The 18,245-nt window shown below is 36.1% G+C and overlaps 1 protein-coding gene across 11 annotated transcripts in view; it reads left to right on the forward strand.

The window, feature by feature from the left end:
• Positions 1-18,245, forward strand: part of KDM4C (lysine demethylase 4C) — a 309,184-nt gene that overhangs the window by 234,700 nt on the left and 56,239 nt on the right. The window lies entirely within an intron of this gene.

Genomic DNA, 18,245 nt, shown 5'->3' on the forward strand with positions numbered 1-18,245 from the left:
GCATTGGCCTGCTTGGTCACCTTGGCAAGCTGGCTCGTGTTCAGCCGGCTGCCAACCGACATCTCCAGGTCATTTTCTGCTAGGTACATTTCCAGTCACTCCTACCCCAGCCTGTAACATTTACGGGGTTGTTGTGACTCGGGTACAGGACCCAGCACTTGGCCTTCTATGACTGGACTCAGCCTATTGATTCAGCCTATCCTGATCCTTGTGCAGAGCTTTCATACCCTCAAACAGATCAACAGTTCTATCTAGTTTGGTATCATCTGTGAACTTTCTGAGGGTGTACTCAGTCTCTGTCCAGGTCATTGATAAAAATGGTAAGAAAAACTGGCCCCGGCACTGAGCTCTGGGAAACATCACTGGTGTTCAGCTGCTAGCTGGTTTGAACTTCCTTCACAATGGCTCTTAGAGCCAGTCCACCCGGCTAGTTCCACCCAGCAAACCACGCACGTGTCTAAGCCATGAGCAGCCAGTATCTCCAGAAGAATGCTGTGGGAAACAGTGTCAAAAACTTTATTAAAATCCAGGTATATAAAGTCCGCAGCCTTTTTCTCACCTACTACTCTGGTCAACTTGTCATGCAGGGAGATCAGGTTAGTCATAAATGAATGCTGGCTGCTGCTGCTTACTGTCACGTATGTGACAATCTTACTTGAATGGTCTCTATTCCAGTTGTCTCCCCATTGCAACAGCAAATGTGCAAGCAAATTTAAGGGAAAGAAATACAGACAAAGTAGTTTAAGTACTCTTTCGTCGTAGTGAGAGCACAGACCCAGGTAATGCAGAAGGCAGAATTGGTGATAAGTAGTTTGGAGAAGGGGCTGCATTAAATTTGACTAAAAGTATATGGCAAGTTTCAGCTGATGACAGTTTGTTATAGGTACATACTTAGTTTAGTTTGTTATAGGTACATACAGAGGTGTACTTATGAATGAGTGTATTTGTGGTGCTAGTTTCCATTTCAACAGAGTTTGCTCAAAGCACATAAACTAAGTTTTCCAGTCAAGTTTTTTTGTTGTTGTTGTTTGTTTGTTTTTTAATCTTAATTTTCTTTGGATTGTTCCGTTTGTCCTTACATCTCCAAGAGAAGCCTAATTGTAGACACCTGCTTTTGAAAACCTGTTTTCTTTGGCTATTTATATATGTGTGAGGCTTTGAGTCATAGAAAACAGACCATGGATTCCTGGACTTGTTAAAGTTAACATTAAAACTCCATTTTACTTTGGGAATGCAAAAGGTTTACCCCCAAGTGTTTACATAGTCTCTGCTTTCAAAAGAGTGCTAATTACTTAGCTCTAATGAAAAACAGGAACGATATCTGCAGAAAAAAATCTCTGGAGATGAAAAATCAAACTGACCTCTCAAACATAAATGCAGCTCTTAAGAAGAAAGAATAAATGCTCTCTTGTGTGTCATTCTATTTTATTAAAACACAGCACTTAAAAATACAATTAAATACAAATGCTTGCTATTACATGGCCAAGAAATCTAAGCCAACAGGAATAGTGAGCCTGGTTTCATTTACCTTTGTTAGACGTATGACTTAGCATCAACAGTAGACATTGTAAATGAGAGTGTTTAAATTTTCATCTCCTCTAAAAGAAACATTTAAATAAAATCATTAGCATCTGTTCCTCAAACTATGTATTTGTCAATTCTAAAATTACTCTTTGAATAGAATAAACTGTTTAGCAAGATACATTGTCTGCTTTTGATATCGTCAGTATTTTAAGATACCTAGGTATTGAATTGACTTCGTCTTTACAGGCAGTCACTGCAATGCTGTACTGAAGCATGCACCTAATATGCCTTTGTTTCTTTATCTGTAGAGCTTCCTGTTATTTTTACATTTGAAATCCTATTTCTCCAACAAAATAGAGGTAGAAAATGAGTTTTGGAATAGCTGAAGTTGCCCTGAAGCTTTTGATGACCTCAAATTTGTATTTGACAAGTGAACCGAGTATAAGCACAAGTGTACTCTGAGTGAGGAACATTATTTTGAAAAGAAATTTACACTGTGATGATGACTTATCTACAAGCCTTTCAGTATCTGGCTGAAGCCATAAAGTTCTTTTTAGAAGCCTATACACTTTAAAATTTGCACCTGAAGGCAAATAATACTGAGCTTGAAAGCCAAAGATTATAGTTTTGAAAGGTACATCAATTCTGAAAATACAGAGGTTTCTCTGTGTTTTGCCACTGAAGAATGGATTCAAATGGAAAATGTGTTTGAGCTTTTAAAAGAATAAGCAAATATTCTCCTGTCTGCCATCATAGTTCAAGGATTAAAGACATTTAGGATGCTCCTCATCTTCTAATTTCTCATGTTCTAATTTATAATAAAATTCATTTATTAAAGTATAGCAGGATTGCAGATCTGTTGTAGCTATGTTATGAAAGAGTAAATAAAAAACGTGTAGTGAGAATATCAGTGCTGCCATGCATTTCTGGTAACATACATACACAATGTGCACAAACTATTCCTTTGGACTCTGTCACAGAAAACAGGAATAAAATAGAAATTTTGTGATAGATTTCAAAATATTTCTATATTAAAAAAAAAAAAAAAAACAAAACCAAACCTATCAGTGAAACAACATTAGCACAGTTTTTCAATTAAAAATATTACAGTATAAAATGATGCATTAGTTGATTATGCTACCCATATTGTAATTGGTTAAAAATATAGCGACATTTTGTACATACAGTCACGTACAAAATACAATTTAGTCCATTTGTTTCAATTACCTTGTTCATTCGATTTTGAATAAGTATCTTAGAAGAATCTACACTGCTAGCTGTATAGTGCTTGCTGTCAAAATGATCTGCTACAGTGAGCAAGTCGTACTGCATACTATCAGTATTTGTATTACCCAACTATAAAGTTTGTAGAAAAACCTGGAAAATGTTAGATGTCTCTTACTAAAAATAATGTTTGAACATGCCTGTAAGAAGGAAAGTAGAGTGTTTAAAATGTTAACTAGTCCTCTGAATTTCTTTTTACTAGTGAACAGAGAACTTTATGTACAATAGATTTTCCCTGTAAAAATTCTTTGAATTTTTTTAAGCTCTGACGATTAATAAGTCTATAAAAAGCTGTGTAAGTCTGATAAGAGTTGGGCTTATGTTTTAAGTTCACATCTGTTGATGCAGTCTGTATTTGTATATAAAGGGCCTCATGTGTTTGTGTCAGAACAAAAAATGACAGTTTTGTGATCTGTTTGAGAAAGGTAAATCATGAGTTAAATGTGGTTACGTCCAGAGATGGATGTGATTGAAGAGCTAAATTAAATACTGAGTTTTGAATTGAATATTAATATCTGCAGTAAAGAATCATTTCGTCTCATAGATAATATTCTACATTGTCAGGCATGGAATAACTCTCTGACCTCTAATAATTTGATGAGATTTTCATAACATTTGTATTAAAAAGAATATATAGAAATGCTGAACTTACTTTCATTTTGGCTTGAATTTATTTAAACCTCATAATAAAGCTTTCAGAAGTACTTACATGCTTTAAAGGTCAGAGACCACTTTCAAATATGATTTCAGTATTTAAGGACAATAGTACTTTTTGTCCATAAGAGCAAAAGGGCTTGTGATTGTATTTCATATCAAAGATTAATCTTTTACTGGAATGCATATGCAGGATCTTCTAATTGAACCAATAAGGTTTTAGGTCAGATCTGAATAAGGAGGATATGAACTTACTGAATTGAGGACTCCTTCTGTGGTTACTCGTGGAGGCTTTGCACACAATGTGCTTTTATAAGCCATATTTATGCTGTAGTTTACCTTCCATTTTTATCATGGCTGATGATGCTGTGTTGCTAAGAAAACACTGCCTAATGTCTGTGTCAGTTTTGGCATTATTTTTATGAATTAAAACTTTCTGATTTATTTTTTTAACCTTATTTTTTTCTGGTAATTGTATACCAAAATTTTTGCGTAACAAGGCATGATTTCCTTTACATATTGTAGGGAAAAGAAAAAGTGTGAGAGGTAAAAGAGCCAGAAAAGGGAAAGAGATGCATGTGCCTGCTGATATAGATATAGCAGCAAAAAAAGGTTAAATGTATTTACCGTATGCAGAATATAAATAATGTTGTACAACACAGAGAAATACTAACACCATGCCACTGTATCATTTTAGGAAAAAAAGTATTATTTTTAGACAATGAGGAAAACCTGTGTCTGTTCACAGCAATAACAAAACACAGAGGCACTTTTATAATGTGAGTTTTTGTGTTTACATGTCTTGTTTTTATGGTGATTGAATATGCACCAAAACAAGATATTTTTTAAATGTAAGTTTAATAGAGCGTTTTTCTTGCAGAACCCTGTATTAATTCAGTGCCCAGGGTCAGCTATTTTAATCTGGGGTATCATGGCAATTATTTCCAATTTGACTTCGAGATGCTAAAAAGGTATTTTTTTGGTTTCCTTGATACTTTCCTTTTTATTCAGTGAGTCGTAGGCTGTTTTAAATACTTATTATACATTACATGTATTGTATAACACTTCTCACCAGTATTGGTCATTTATGTATTCCTCCATCATACATGGTGTCCTTTATTCCCCACTGGTTTATGTACTTAATCTGTTTTAAAGATAGAATGATGAGTGAATGCTGAGTTTGTTCTTTGGATATCATTGAAAATACATCAGTTTCTTTGAAAGTAATGCCTCCTATTAATTTCGATGGAATCTACAAAGGATACAAAGAACACAACAACACTGTCTGATAAAGCAGATTCTCAGCTACAAAGCCATGCAGGAAGTGGGAAGACTGAACTTCTACTGCCATACCACGAACACTTCTGACATTGTGGGCCAAGGTAATAGTACAGGAGGAATTACTTTTGGAGCAGTCCTCATAGTCAGAAACTAAACATAAAGACAGTGTTTAATTTTCAGAGGTTAAGTAAGTTTGCATTTTCAGTAATTCAGGCCTTTATTTTTTTTCCCCCTGCCATTTTTGCTTTCTAATTTATGTGCCAGAAGGTATTCCTCTGATTTCTGGAACATTATTGTCAGAGATGTTCCCTAAAGTGGAAAAGGTGTGGCTCAGGTTATGAGCAGATATTAGTTTCACTTTTGGAAGCCAACTGCTAGTGGAAATATTAATCAAAAGGACCTGTTCAAGAAAGCAGATTGTTGAGCTGAGCAGCAAATGCTACAAGTTTGTAAGAATTCAGGATAATCTTCATTTCAAAGAGCAAGAAAGTTCTGTTGTATTGCTGCCTGAGATTACCTTTTTCCGTGAAAGAAAGTACCTCTCTCTGAGGAACAAGGGTTCTCTGTTTTTGACATTTTTTTCAGAGAAGATCAGCACGCAGTTCTAGTGACCAGTGTTTTGTCCTCCCCTTGTTTACAGTGTGGCGCTTCTAATAGTTGTTAGTTTTATCTTTCTGTTTTGCATGCTGTTCTTAATAGACAAAGATATGGTCTTTTAGGTAACCACAGACCAAACTGTATCCGCATGTCTTAAGTGACCCCCAAACATTAGGGAAAAACATTTCCTCCCTGGAGAAATGGCATATTTTCCACCATACACCCAGTAGTGTGAGATCATTTGCTAGGCACATTTAGTTCATTTAACTGTGTGGTCTTCAGGAATGTCTGTATGTTGTTTTCATTACCAGCAAGCATTACATCTGTCTTGTCAGCTTTGAACTTAAGCAGCTTACTTATTCCTTGCACCTTATCACAGCAGGGCACTTGGCAAGCTGAGAGACTACACTGTCCAAGTCTGACAAATACGAGTCATAAAGCTATGTGTCAACATCGTAATGATGGCACTGCAGCCTGCTTCATCTTCCAATTTCTCCTGCAGCCTAAATGTTACAGAGAAACACTCTGTAGACAGAATTACTCTTGGTGGACAGTTTGTGCTAATGTCTTTCTTTTTTTATTGCAGAGGGGTGGAATGTCCAAAGGTGACACAGCTAAATCGTACATAAATTCATGCAAAGTTTATAAAATGAGTAATTAATTTGATAACTTCATGTTGCATAAAATTTAACTTCTTCATAAAATTGGGCAGATAAAATTAGGGTGCGAACAAAAATAGCAGCTGCAGAAAATATCCTGAGTTGGATTTGAAAAATTATGTATCCACTTGCTTTTTGGACATCTGATCAGTAATAGTAGATACGTTCTTCTGCAATTGTAATTCAGGAGGGATATAAATAAAAAAGTTATTACAAATAGGAACTTTATTTTAAGGACCTTCTTATTTTGGGGAAGGGTTAACAGACATGATTCTGTGGTCTTTTGCAAGGTGTCTCATTAATGTACTCGCCTTAACAGAATTGTAGTTGTCTACTTTGTAATGTTAAGCCAATATGTTGGCCACAGAAGCTGGCCAGAGGGAATGGAACAAGTGAAAGGCTTATTCATGCATCCTGGTTCTGCATGATACTCGGCTAACCATCTGCTCTGTAGCTCACTGGTTTTCCTCTGCAATATTAATATCAGTTTCCTAATGACAGAGGAACTAGACTCTTGTAGTTAGACAACACTTCTGTGATCCTGGAGAACTTCCAGATCTCTTTACAGAGTAAAAAGGTTTGACTTATATGGCAAATGTCCTTTTCCTGGGGAGACTTTTTCTCTTGGACCATCATAAAAAAAGTATTTTTATCTTTGTAAGAGGTCTTTTACAACTGAAAGCTGTTTGCTGGCTAACTCACTTTGCTGCTATAACACAACATGCAGTTTAGACTTATCCTAGTGGAAGCCGTCTATAATATCCAGTTTTGTTTTTGAACTGTAGAGTACTGTTGTCACAGTGAAAAGTGCCTTAGAGATAACTATCATGCAGGTCTCTTTTACTTTTAGAAGTTGTCTGCAATAATTCCGTCTGCTTCTTTAACTAGCTATGGTAGAATTTATGTTATTATAGTAACTAGAAATTGGTTAACTTTTCAATATTAATTGAAAATTTACGTCTCTACTGGATAAGCCATTTTAGGTTAGTGGGAAACTAATGCTTGTAGGAGCTAAAATACCTGAAAATATCTTCTGTCCTACTGGTACCTTATGTGTTCATTTTCCCACATCTTATTTGTGGATTTACTCAGTTGCATTGCTTTTACATGCATGCACATGTACATGCATACACACATGCTTCTCTGTATGCTGTTAACACCAGCTTTTAGAATTGTGGAAGATTTAGAAATTTCTTTGACACATTCCTTTGACACATGCTCCCATCAAACTCATGTAGATGGCAGAAACCATTATATATATATTTATATTATGCTTCTTATTTCTTTTGGATACTTATTAGAATATCTGAAGCTAGGAAGAAGAAGACTTGACTCATCCTGTTATTTTTGTACAAAGAGATTTAATGTCAGAATGATCCTGGGAAATATTTTTATTGCAATGACTTCTTGTTGTTCGTGCCATGAAAATACAGAGTTTTGCTCTAGCTTTTCTATGTTGACTAGTGTCTGATTTCACTCTTTGTGCCATTTAATTTCAAGATTTCTTTTTCTCTGACACAGTTAGTTATTTGAGGTGTCCTTAGGATTTTCCACTGTGCTTTAATTTTGCCATAATCTGTTCTCACAAAATCAGTTGTATGAATGTACTTCAGAATTGAAGTTTGCAATTTCTAGTAGTTTGCTTCTTTTCAGAGAAAAGAGATTCTCCACTTGTAAAAGACAGAATTTCTTTGGTAATTTGCCCTCTATTTCACAGATTGACTGTTGACAGGAAAAATGCACAAAGAGCTGTTTGAAAGCTTAGAACACACGACTGTTTTGTTCAAAAACGGAGTACTTATTCACCAAACATTTGTACAATAGAGCTGCATGCCTTTCTAGACTGTGCCTAGTAAATTGCAAACATTCATTCAAGTCAAATATATGGCATATGTGTGTGACTCTGGCCAGTTTCTTACAGGTTTTTAAGATGATCAGAATAAAACAAAATTGTAGAAATCATGAGAAGAGGTAAGCAAATGAGAAATAAGGAACATGCATTAGGAATCTACCTCTTGCCAATTTTTAAAGAAGAAAATTAATATCAAGATTCTTGTTAAAGGTTGAGCATGATAAATGATTTGTGAGCAGTCATTGTTACTCTGAATGAGATTTGGTGAGCTCCATTTGTCTTACCCACATGAAAGGGGAGTAGGTATTGTAGACTGATTTCCTTTTTCTTATTTTTTTTTTGATTGAAGATCAGAAAGCCGTCTCTCAATACGTAATCTTAAAATATAGAGAGCTTTGTAATGCAAAGCAGCTATTGGCTAAATATTTTTGACTGTAATTGCTAATGTCTGAAAGAGACAAAACTTTGAAAGATAAATATATGTTATTTCTAAGCAAAGAGGGAAAACTTGTGTAACTTACAGCTTTGAAGAGAAATTATTAATGTCCAAGCCATTTATTTAGGTGGCAATGTACATAATTTTAAGTATTTTAATTACTGCAGTGCAGCAAAATCTGAGAAGAAAATTCCCGTGCCAAAAACGTTTGAATTCTTGAGTTAATATACCAACATTTAAAAGCTTAAAATATTGCATAATTTTGATAATTGAGCTGAATTTGCTTGCATATTCATAGGTAATATCTATGCATGTGTACTAAATTGGGTTTGTGCTGTCACTGTGAGAAGAGTCGTAAAAAAGTAACAGTGAGATTTGGAAGTTCTTCTCAGCACTTGATTTGTCCAACTGATTGAAATTCACACTTGGAACATACTGTGTGCTGATCACACCTGAATACCCAAATACCCACTTTTGCTCTTCCTCTTGGTAATACCTTTCTTTACCTAGGACATGTGATTACTTGTTTAACACAGTTGAACTTCGTAAAACACTGTTATTGTTTCCTGAAGAATTTCTTGCTTAAAATTGCTGATAAGTTTTTGGCTGTCAATTGAAAATCTATAAAAGAAACCACTCACATTTTTTGCTTTGTATTTTGTGACTGTGCTGTTGTTGAGCTCTGTACAATGCTACCAGCATGGCAGAAATGGTAGCCACTGCTTTAAAATTTTAATGGGCTGGAATTAAATTTAGTGTAAATATGTTACCCATTATGTGATAGATTTTTCAAAGGTTCTTTCAAATCAGTAAAGTCATTTGGTAATATGCTAGAATAAAACATTATGACTGTTTTATTTTGGTGTAGATCTTTTGTCAGGCCTCATCATGGCATCAGAAAGCCTTAAAAGTGTTGTTGTGTGAAACAATGTGAATGATATCCAGAGTGTTCATATAGTCCTATCTTTATACCAAGAGATGCATTTTCTGAAAATATGGCAGTGATTTTTTGCAGAGAATTTTTTTCTTTCTACTTTTTTTTCTTTTTATCTCTTTCTTTTTTTCCCTTCTTTCCTTTTTTTTTTATTTTTTTCTTTCTTCTTTCCTTCTTTTTTTTCTTCTTGTCTTTTTTTTTCTTTGTGTTTTCTTTTCTTCTACTTTTTTTTTTCTTTTTCAATTCTTAAATGTAAGCATTGTAACTAGTTTAAGTCAAATCATCGAATGTGGGGCAGAAATGCTGGTAGTAGTACCTGCTGTGCCCTGGAAATGTAGGGTGGTAAAAAAGAGTGTAGGTGATCCTTAGTGAGAGAATTTGTTCTTGTTTTAAGCTGTTCCTGTCTTCTGTGCTATCAAATTTATTGTGGAAATTTGCTCCATTCATCTGAACTGAACTGACATTTTCCTCTGCTGATCTCTAGTTGTAAAGTATTAAAATTTTATAGTTACTCTGTAGAAAGCAAGTCTAAAGAAAGAATACTGATCATTGTTTTAGACATGTTTGAGAACTTAGCAAAAGCTACTTAGTAGGTTTTGATTGTTTTTAGTGAGAGTAGGAAAGCCTACTAGACTTCTGTGATTTTCTTTAGAGCTCTATGCATGCTTTATGTTCTGAAAAATTGCAGTAAGTCATGGAAATATGTAGATAAAAGTTACACAGAGCCTTAAATCAAAACAGGATGTTTATTTTTAATTGAAAGTTGACTGTATTTACTTTTCAAGCTTTTAAGAAGTCAGAAAGTTAGAAAGTTGTTTTTTTGTGTGTGTGTGTGTGTGTGTGTGTGTGTGTGTGCGGGGCATTGGGTTTTTTTGTTTGTTTGTTTGTTTTTATTTGATCAAAAGGCTTGTATGTTTCATTTAGAAAATATCAAAATGGTGCACATCACCAAAGAAGAAAAATCTCAGAAATTCTTTTCATGGAGTTATTTGTCAGTGGTTTCTGCCTCATACAGAGTTTTTTGATTTCATTTGGATTTCTTAAGTATAGCTTCTGTTACAGATTTTAAATTTCCCTATTTGGGATTTAATTGGAAAATCAGATTAGTGCTTTGAATAATCCTGGCATCCTAACAAAGTGTAAAAAGATGGTATTGTTAAATGGGGCAAATACAATTTATAGGTTCACATATTCCACTGTGTAGAAGAAAGTCACATGTGTGAACAAAGCATTCTAATATAGTGCAGTTTTAAGAAAGAGAAGATTGGAGAAGGCTTTAAAATATGTAAATTAAAGTGTATCACGACTAACTTCACCAGTGAAGAAGCATGTTCTGCATCAATAACTATGAAATGACACTAGTAGAGAATGATTGTTCAAATTCTGCTTTTAGAATAGGTGCTGGTGCTACGTTTTAGATTTGAACAATAGTATTTATTTTGTGGAAAGTTTCAAAATCACATCATTTTGTATATCACAATCACTTGGTAGATTATGTTTTCTGTAAAATAATTAGTATTCTGCATAAGTCTCCATAGCAAGTTTACAGCTTAAGAAAGGTTTAGAATGCAGCACCTACAGCATTTGGAGGGTTATGTGAGTTTTGTGTTTCTTAATTTGAAATTAAATTGCGTTATGTCTCAACACATAGATTCACATTTTTAAAGTATCTCCTAAGTGACAAATGGTGAGCAAAAAGGGCTAGGCTAAAGTGACAGTATGTAGTTTTTGATAAAAAGCCTTATTAAAGTGTTTAATAACAATTTAATATTGCTTGTTTGTTAACTACTACTGACTGAGGCTGATCTAGTGCATGAAACTTTCACTTCAAAGATTTTATCATAAAAGTAACCTCAGTGCAATGACTGAGGAAGGATTCTTGATGTAGAATTTAGCCTAAAGTGTTCCTTGAAAAATGAAAGAAGCATGGCTGTTGTACCTACAGAAGTTAGAGGCTTTTGTGATTGCAACTATCTGTCAGTAGAATTATTTGCAGGATTAGGAATATGTCTGTCTCAAAAATTCCTGAAAGGGAGTATTCACGTCATCTCTGTTATGTTTTTAATGAAGATATTCTGTTACACCTATACATCTATGTTTAGTTTTCAGGAAGCAAAAGTGTCTAACTTATAGCTTTGGCCTGTATGAAGGAAAAGTACCTGGTACAGCAGCTCCTTTGTGGCCAGTTTCTAGTGACATAAAGTCCATAAGAATCTCAGAGCGTATTGCTGGTTCTCTGAGCTTTGCTTTTATAGGCTCTTCAATCTCTCTGAGCCTCATGATTTAGCATCTGTAGAAGCCTCTGTGATGAGAAAACACTGGATTCAGATCTGCAGTGGAATGTAGATTGGATTGAATATAGCAGACAATACCTAAAAAGAATTACGACCAGGAAAGGATTATTTCCGTGCTTCTATTCTTTTCTTTGTTTCTGTTCTTCCATATTTCTGTTTTTATTTTAGTAGTATGTGATGTAGTATTTTAGAGGTATTGCCATTAAGAGAATGTGGGAAACAACTTTCTGACTTGTAATAATAAATAATATTTCACAAAAATTTATTATCTGAAATTGGCACAAGTTGAAACCCTTATAGAGAAGCTCATAATTTGAAACTCATTTCCTATCAACCTATCCTATCAAGACCAAAATTCTAATCTTAGTCATTTTTGAACATTTATTTATTTTTTTGTCTTCATATATTTTTATTTTAGCTTATAATCTTTCACTTTTTAATTTTCTAAAGATAAGGAATTGTTTCAGCATAAAATGTAAATTGGCAGTACAAAGGAAAAGCTTACAAAACAGTAAAAGACAAATTTTATCTGCATGGTAACTGCAGAACTAAAGAATAATGCAAAAAACTATGGCAGTATAAAGAAAGTGAGCAAATTTAGACTTAATAGATAAAGAGATATTTATATTTAATGAGCAGTCTTCCAATGGGATAAAGTATGCACACAAGGCCATTGGTGTTACACTAGAACTCATATGGTTTGTGAAAGTGATCCTATTAAACTTTGTGTCTGGGCTCAAAAACCTGGGAAATTGCTTTCCATCCTGTTCAGAGGTTAAAACTGACCCTTCCTGTAGTTTTTGGTTTGATTGATGATAAAGAAGGAACTGGAGCATCTCTCCTGTGTGGAGAAGTTGAAAGAGCTGTGACTGTTCAGCCTGGAGAAGTGAAGTTCAGGGGGGGATTTATCAATGTGTATATATACCCAAAAGAAGAGTTCAAAGTAGACAGAGCCAAGCTCTTTTCAGTAGTGCACAACCTCAGGACATAAGGGAAAGAGCAAGTTCTGTCTAAATACCAGGGAGTACTTTACTGTGTGGATGATGGAGTGCTGGAGTAGATTTCTCACAACAGTAGAGGAATGTCCCTCCTTGGCGATTTTCAGAAACTGCCTGGATATGGTCCTTTCAGACATGCTCTAAGTGTCCCAGTTTGTGTAAGGCGTTCAACCAGATGACCTCCAGAGTCCCTTCCAGATATTCTGTGGTAGTAAAAATCTGTTGAAAAATGTTGCTTAGGTTTTTCTAGATGATTTCAGCTAGCTCTGAATTACTGAACAAATAATAACTCCTTGAATCTATCTGTCTGCTTTCTGTACATTTTGAATCCAGTGCAGGTTTATCGACAATGACCTTTTTTGTACATTTATTCCCTCACTTAAATGGAAAACCAAATTGTGGTGTAGGAGGTTGATAATTACCATTCAACTTCTTGGTCATTTTTTTTAATAAAAGAAATGTTGAAGTTGTAGATATAGTTCAATTTTAATGAAATAATGGGCTTCCCAACTACAGCAGACTGAGCTTTGTCTGGTTTCTGCAGTGATGAATTGACCATGTCAAAACTTTGCAATCTAGCCTAGTGAAATATTTTGCTATGAAAGTTTAATTTTCACTCTTTATTTATGAAAGCAGTAGCACTGTCACAACTTGTTATCATACAAGTGCCATTTTGCGTGATTTATTTTAATGAATGTCACTCACTGATGTGTTTAGTGGGTTTTGACCCATATTTAATGCCAAAACCTCTAAGTGTTCCGAGATGTAATGAGTCGGCCATTATTATTGTTTCTCAAATCATCACATAACACATTTGCAGTTGTATTTTACCTCAAAAGCTGCAGTTCTAGTTTTTAGATATGATTGGGCAAGAGTTTCCCCCTGCTTTTTGCAAAATCTTCTCTGGAAAGACCTGACATGTAGTAAAAACAAATACAAAATAATTTAAAATTCTCCTTGCTTGTGTAGCTGTTCTGCAGAATGTGTGAAACTGCTTGTTCTGGAAAAAACTGCAGTCAACTCTTACTTATTTGGGACTGGGGGATACAGCACAGCCTGCTTGCAATTAAGGTAGCCTTAGAGGAGGTATAATCTGTACTTTTGGTTGAGCAAGATATCATTTATTAAAAGAGCACATTTAGTGGCCCTCTAAGAGAGCAGTTTGGTTTTATTCATATTATGAATGGAATCTTTTAGACCAGTGATTAAAAAAGAAAAATAACTGGAAAAATTGCACTTGACATATATATACAATCTTTTGTTCCTTTCAACATATGTTTTTTTGATCTAGCACTCAGGATAAAACAATATAAAGATGTCATTAAAAAAAAATTACTTTTGTAGTTCAGCTGACACAGTATCACAATGTTAGAACACAATCCTAAGTACTGTTTAGCATTCAGAATTGCATAGACATGTTGCTTTATTAGAGTAAAAGTGACTTCATGGAATCACAGAAGCTCTTGCAGATTCTAGAATGTTGCTTATGCCCTCAGACAGTCCAGGCTGTAGGTACGTGGTGCAGGGACTGTGGCAGGGCCTGCATGGGCCAGCTGAGTCCCATGGCCCTGCAGGATATTGCTGGGCCTGGCACCCAAATTGGAGGAGCCATGTGGAAAACGTACTTAAGACAGGGTAAAGAATGCTGCAAAGCAACTGTGAGAGAAAGGACAGAGAGAAAGTGTGAGAAGCAATGCCGCAGACACCAAGGTCAGAGAAGGAGGGGGAGGAGGTGCTTCTGGCTCTGAAGTAGAGATGCTTCATCATCCTTTGTGCATGGTGAAGCAAGTTGTCCCCTTACACCCCAGGGAGGATTACATCAGAGCAGTTCTCCACATGCAGCCATGGAGGAGCTCACAGTAAAGCAGTGGATGTTGGCTGAAGGAGGACACAGCCCCTGGAGAACACCCACAGGGGCAGCCTCGGGCTGGAGCTGTAGCCCATGGGGAGCTGCCCACAGTCAGGCAGGAGGGTTTGAGAGCTCGGTATTGAGGACCCATGCAGGAGTAGTCTGCTGAAGGACTGCACCTTCTGGAGAAGAAACCTGTGCTAGAATAGTCTGTAAAGGGCTGTAATCTCTGGGTGAATCAGGAGAGAAGTATGAGGGATAAGAAAGGAGCAGCAGAGAGGACTGACCTCAGCAACCCATTGCTCCTGTGCTGCCTGCATGTGGGGTGGAGGTAGAAGAGTTGGCAGTGAGAAGGTGAATTTGAGTGTGAGGTTCACTGAGGGGGATGGTTGTCCTTGTTTCTTATCATCCTTCTCTATGTAAAATTGGAAGAAAAAAAAATCTCTGTTTTGCTCAAAACAGTAACTGGCAAATGATCTCCTTGTGCTTGGTAAATGGTCTTGACCTATGTGCTTTTCTATCTTATTTTCTCCCTTTGGCCTGTTGAGGAGGAGGAGTAAGAGAGTAGCTGGATGGGAGTCTTGACAGATAGCCAAGGTCAGCCCTCCACAGTACAACATCACTCCAGCAGTAAAAATGAATTATTTAAGGCAGCAACAAAGTACCATCTGCATTTAATGAAAAGGGTGTTTACAAAACATAAATTCAGCAGTAATTTGATTGTTTTGGTCAATGTTTTGAAATCAGAAGCTCGGGTTCCTGGCTTGCTTATTTGCTTGTCTGGCTGTGGAAAGATACTTGATTTTCTTTTTTTCTTAAATTTCTTCCACTCCCTTGAAAGCTGGTATTGTTACTTTTTGTATTCTTAGACTGCAGACAAAGCTAACTTATATATCCACATATGCATAAATTGTTATTACAATAATAACTGGAGATTGTTGTTTGCATGTATTTCAGTTTTACACAGTAAAGTTTTCCCAGATTCTGGGAAACTCAAACTTACAGTAACCCGAGAAGTATGCAGCCTGTGTTTGTGATGTCTCTGCAACTCAAAAATCCTCAATAATTTTATAACACTTAGCATTTATAATTTGGTAGAGTAATAGCTGTGTTGCCTTCAGTAGAATTCAGGACAGTGGTTCTTAGGAGTTACATACCTTTTGTCTAGAAAAATAAACTTTCCTTACTGATATAAACCAATGCTGCGTACAGTTAGAATTCTCATGGATGCAAACGTGGCCATCTCTTGTAGTCAACCAGGAAGCGGGGTGTGATACTTGGTATGGCTGTTTTGGTTATACATGAACTGTTACAGTTTGATTCTAAAGCACTTCTGTGTGTTTTTATTTTAGTTTTTAGGTGGTCTGCATGCTAACTTTAAAAATGTTCTTTCCACAATTGTGCAGTATTCTTTCCTTGCATAAAATCCTAAATTTGAGCATCCCCCAGATTTCTGATTTCTGCCATGTGATTTAATATACAGAAATAACATGAAAAAAAGTCTTTCAGCTTCAACAGTCTGTACAGCCTTTCTCACTGAATTATGAGAAGGTACTATCTCTGTAGATAATTTTTGTACTTCATAGTTCTTAATTCCCCAAGAGAACTGTCATGTCATGAAGTTTCAATTAGCAGAACATGACAAAAGGCATAATTGACCTCTGTACAGCTGGGGTTTCTGACTTCTGACTTTCATGAGGCTTTTTTCATGAGGCTACTTGGCTCTTGTGAGGCCCCATCTGGAGTACTGTGTCCAGGCCTGGGGCCCTCAGCACAAGGAAGATGCAGAGCTCTTAGAACAAGTCCAGAGGAGGGCCACTGACATGCTCAGAGGGCTGAAGCACCTCCCCTGTGAAGAAAGGTTGAGGCAACTGCGCTTGTTTAGCTTAGAAAAGAGAAGGCTTCAGGGAGACTTCATTGTGGCCTTCCAGTGCTTGAAGGGAGCTTATAAACAGGAGGGGGAACGGCTGTTTATGAGAGTGGATAGTGATAGGACACTATAGGGGTCTGGTTTTGAACTGAGACGGGAGGTTTAGATTATTTTGGTATTAGGAGGAAGTTTTTCACTCAGAGGGTGGTGACACACTGGAACAGGTTGCCCAAGGAGGTTGTGGATGCCCCATCCCTGGAGGCATCCAAGGCCAGGCTGCATGTGGCTCTGGGCAGCCTGGTCTGGTGGTTGGCGACCCTGCACATAGCAGGGGAGTTGAAACTAGGTGGTCATTCTGGTCCTTTTCAACCCAGGCCATTCTGTGATTCTATGATTATGATTCCATGAGTTTAAAAGTATGGATGAGCCCTAGCATAGCCCATGATTAGAAATTCCAGATGTCAAAGAGTCTAGAGTCAGGATATCCTCTGTGATGGGAGGGTTTAGGTTTATGGTGGAAAGAGGGGGGCAGAAATGTTTTAAATGTTTTGAATGATTTAAAGTGCACTTTAAGCTTCATTTAAAGTTCTATGAATTTCTTCTGCTTTTGGCATTACAATAGAAACAAGGACTACAGCCAAAGTGACACAAGGGGAGTAGGAGACTTCATGCTCTGAAGCCAGACAAGTCTTGCGGAACCAGGTTATAATGTCCTGTGTGCCGCAATGCGGACACTCAGAGCAGGATCATGGAGAGTACAAGATATTAGTCAATTCCTGAATATATAGCGTAATCATCACACTTTGATGTTGCCTGTTAATGAGACCTTTTTCTGTCTTTATAAAGTTTTAAAGCCAAATCTGTATTGAATCTCTCAGTTACTTGATCGCAGTATTTCTTCTAAATTCTCATTCAAAAGCATTAATTTGGATACCTTTTGTGTTTTACCCATGGAACATTTTTATTTTCTTGCTTTTTTCCCATCTATGCTGTTTGTTTGTTGGTTGATGACTTCTGTTTACCCTATATTTTATTTATGCTACTTGCTCAGTCTTGTATCTTTTCTTCTGTTTCAAACTCTTGTTTTTATTTCCTTCATACAGATAGCACAGATGCACTAACCTAAACTTTGTAGGAATCCTTGTTTTTGAAACTAGTATTCAGTTCCTCAGGGATCATGAACCTCTGCATATATGGTTTATATTGTATTCACACACTCAGTGAATCTTTCTTACCCTCTTGTTCCTAACTGTTGCTGTTGAGCTCTTTTCCAAATCTGTAAATGGCAAAATGCTTCCAAATCTGTAAATAGTAAAATGCATCCTTTATGTTAAGGAGCTCTTGAATTTCATAGTTGCTGTAAGAAAACAAAAAGCTGGATTGATTTTTCCAACTGTCAAAAACAGCAGTCTTTTGAAAGAGCTTGGAAGTACTGATAATTTTTTGCTTTTATTCAGCATCACTATATTTTTGAAAATAAAGCCCTCTTTTTAGCTCTATTACAGTGCATTAATTAGGTACTTAAGCATGAAGTCAGAATTATTAATAATAAAAACTTCCCCATTTAACAAATTTTCTAGCATCTTTTAAGCCACATGGGTTTCATGTCCTATAAGAATATTAACATGATTTTAGACTGTAATTAAAATATTGTTTGGAAAGGACTGTGAGGTAATATCTCTGGATTTCTCTGAGAACTGGATGTCTGTATATTTTTCATACATCTGATAATGCTAAGGCAGAATAATTCTCTGGTTTAACCTATTGTACAGATTCTTAGGAATGGCTTTGCTCGTATCTGGCCATCCAAACATGAAAAATAAACCCAAGTTGATGATATAACTCTGCTTTCTTCAGATTCACATTTCAAGTCAAGAATGTAGATGTAAGCTATTGAAGAACGAGTTTTGAATGACACTGCTTCTTGAACTGAAGCACGTTCAAACAGGGAAATGAGTTGCATTTGATTCAAGATCTGTTATGTCAGTATCACATCTAATATTGTGTAATAGT

Source organism: Gallus gallus, chromosome Z (assembly GCF_016699485.2).
Source record: "Gallus gallus isolate bGalGal1 chromosome Z, bGalGal1.mat.broiler.GRCg7b, whole genome shotgun sequence".
Classification (NCBI taxonomy): domain Eukaryota; kingdom Metazoa; phylum Chordata; class Aves; order Galliformes; family Phasianidae; genus Gallus; species Gallus gallus.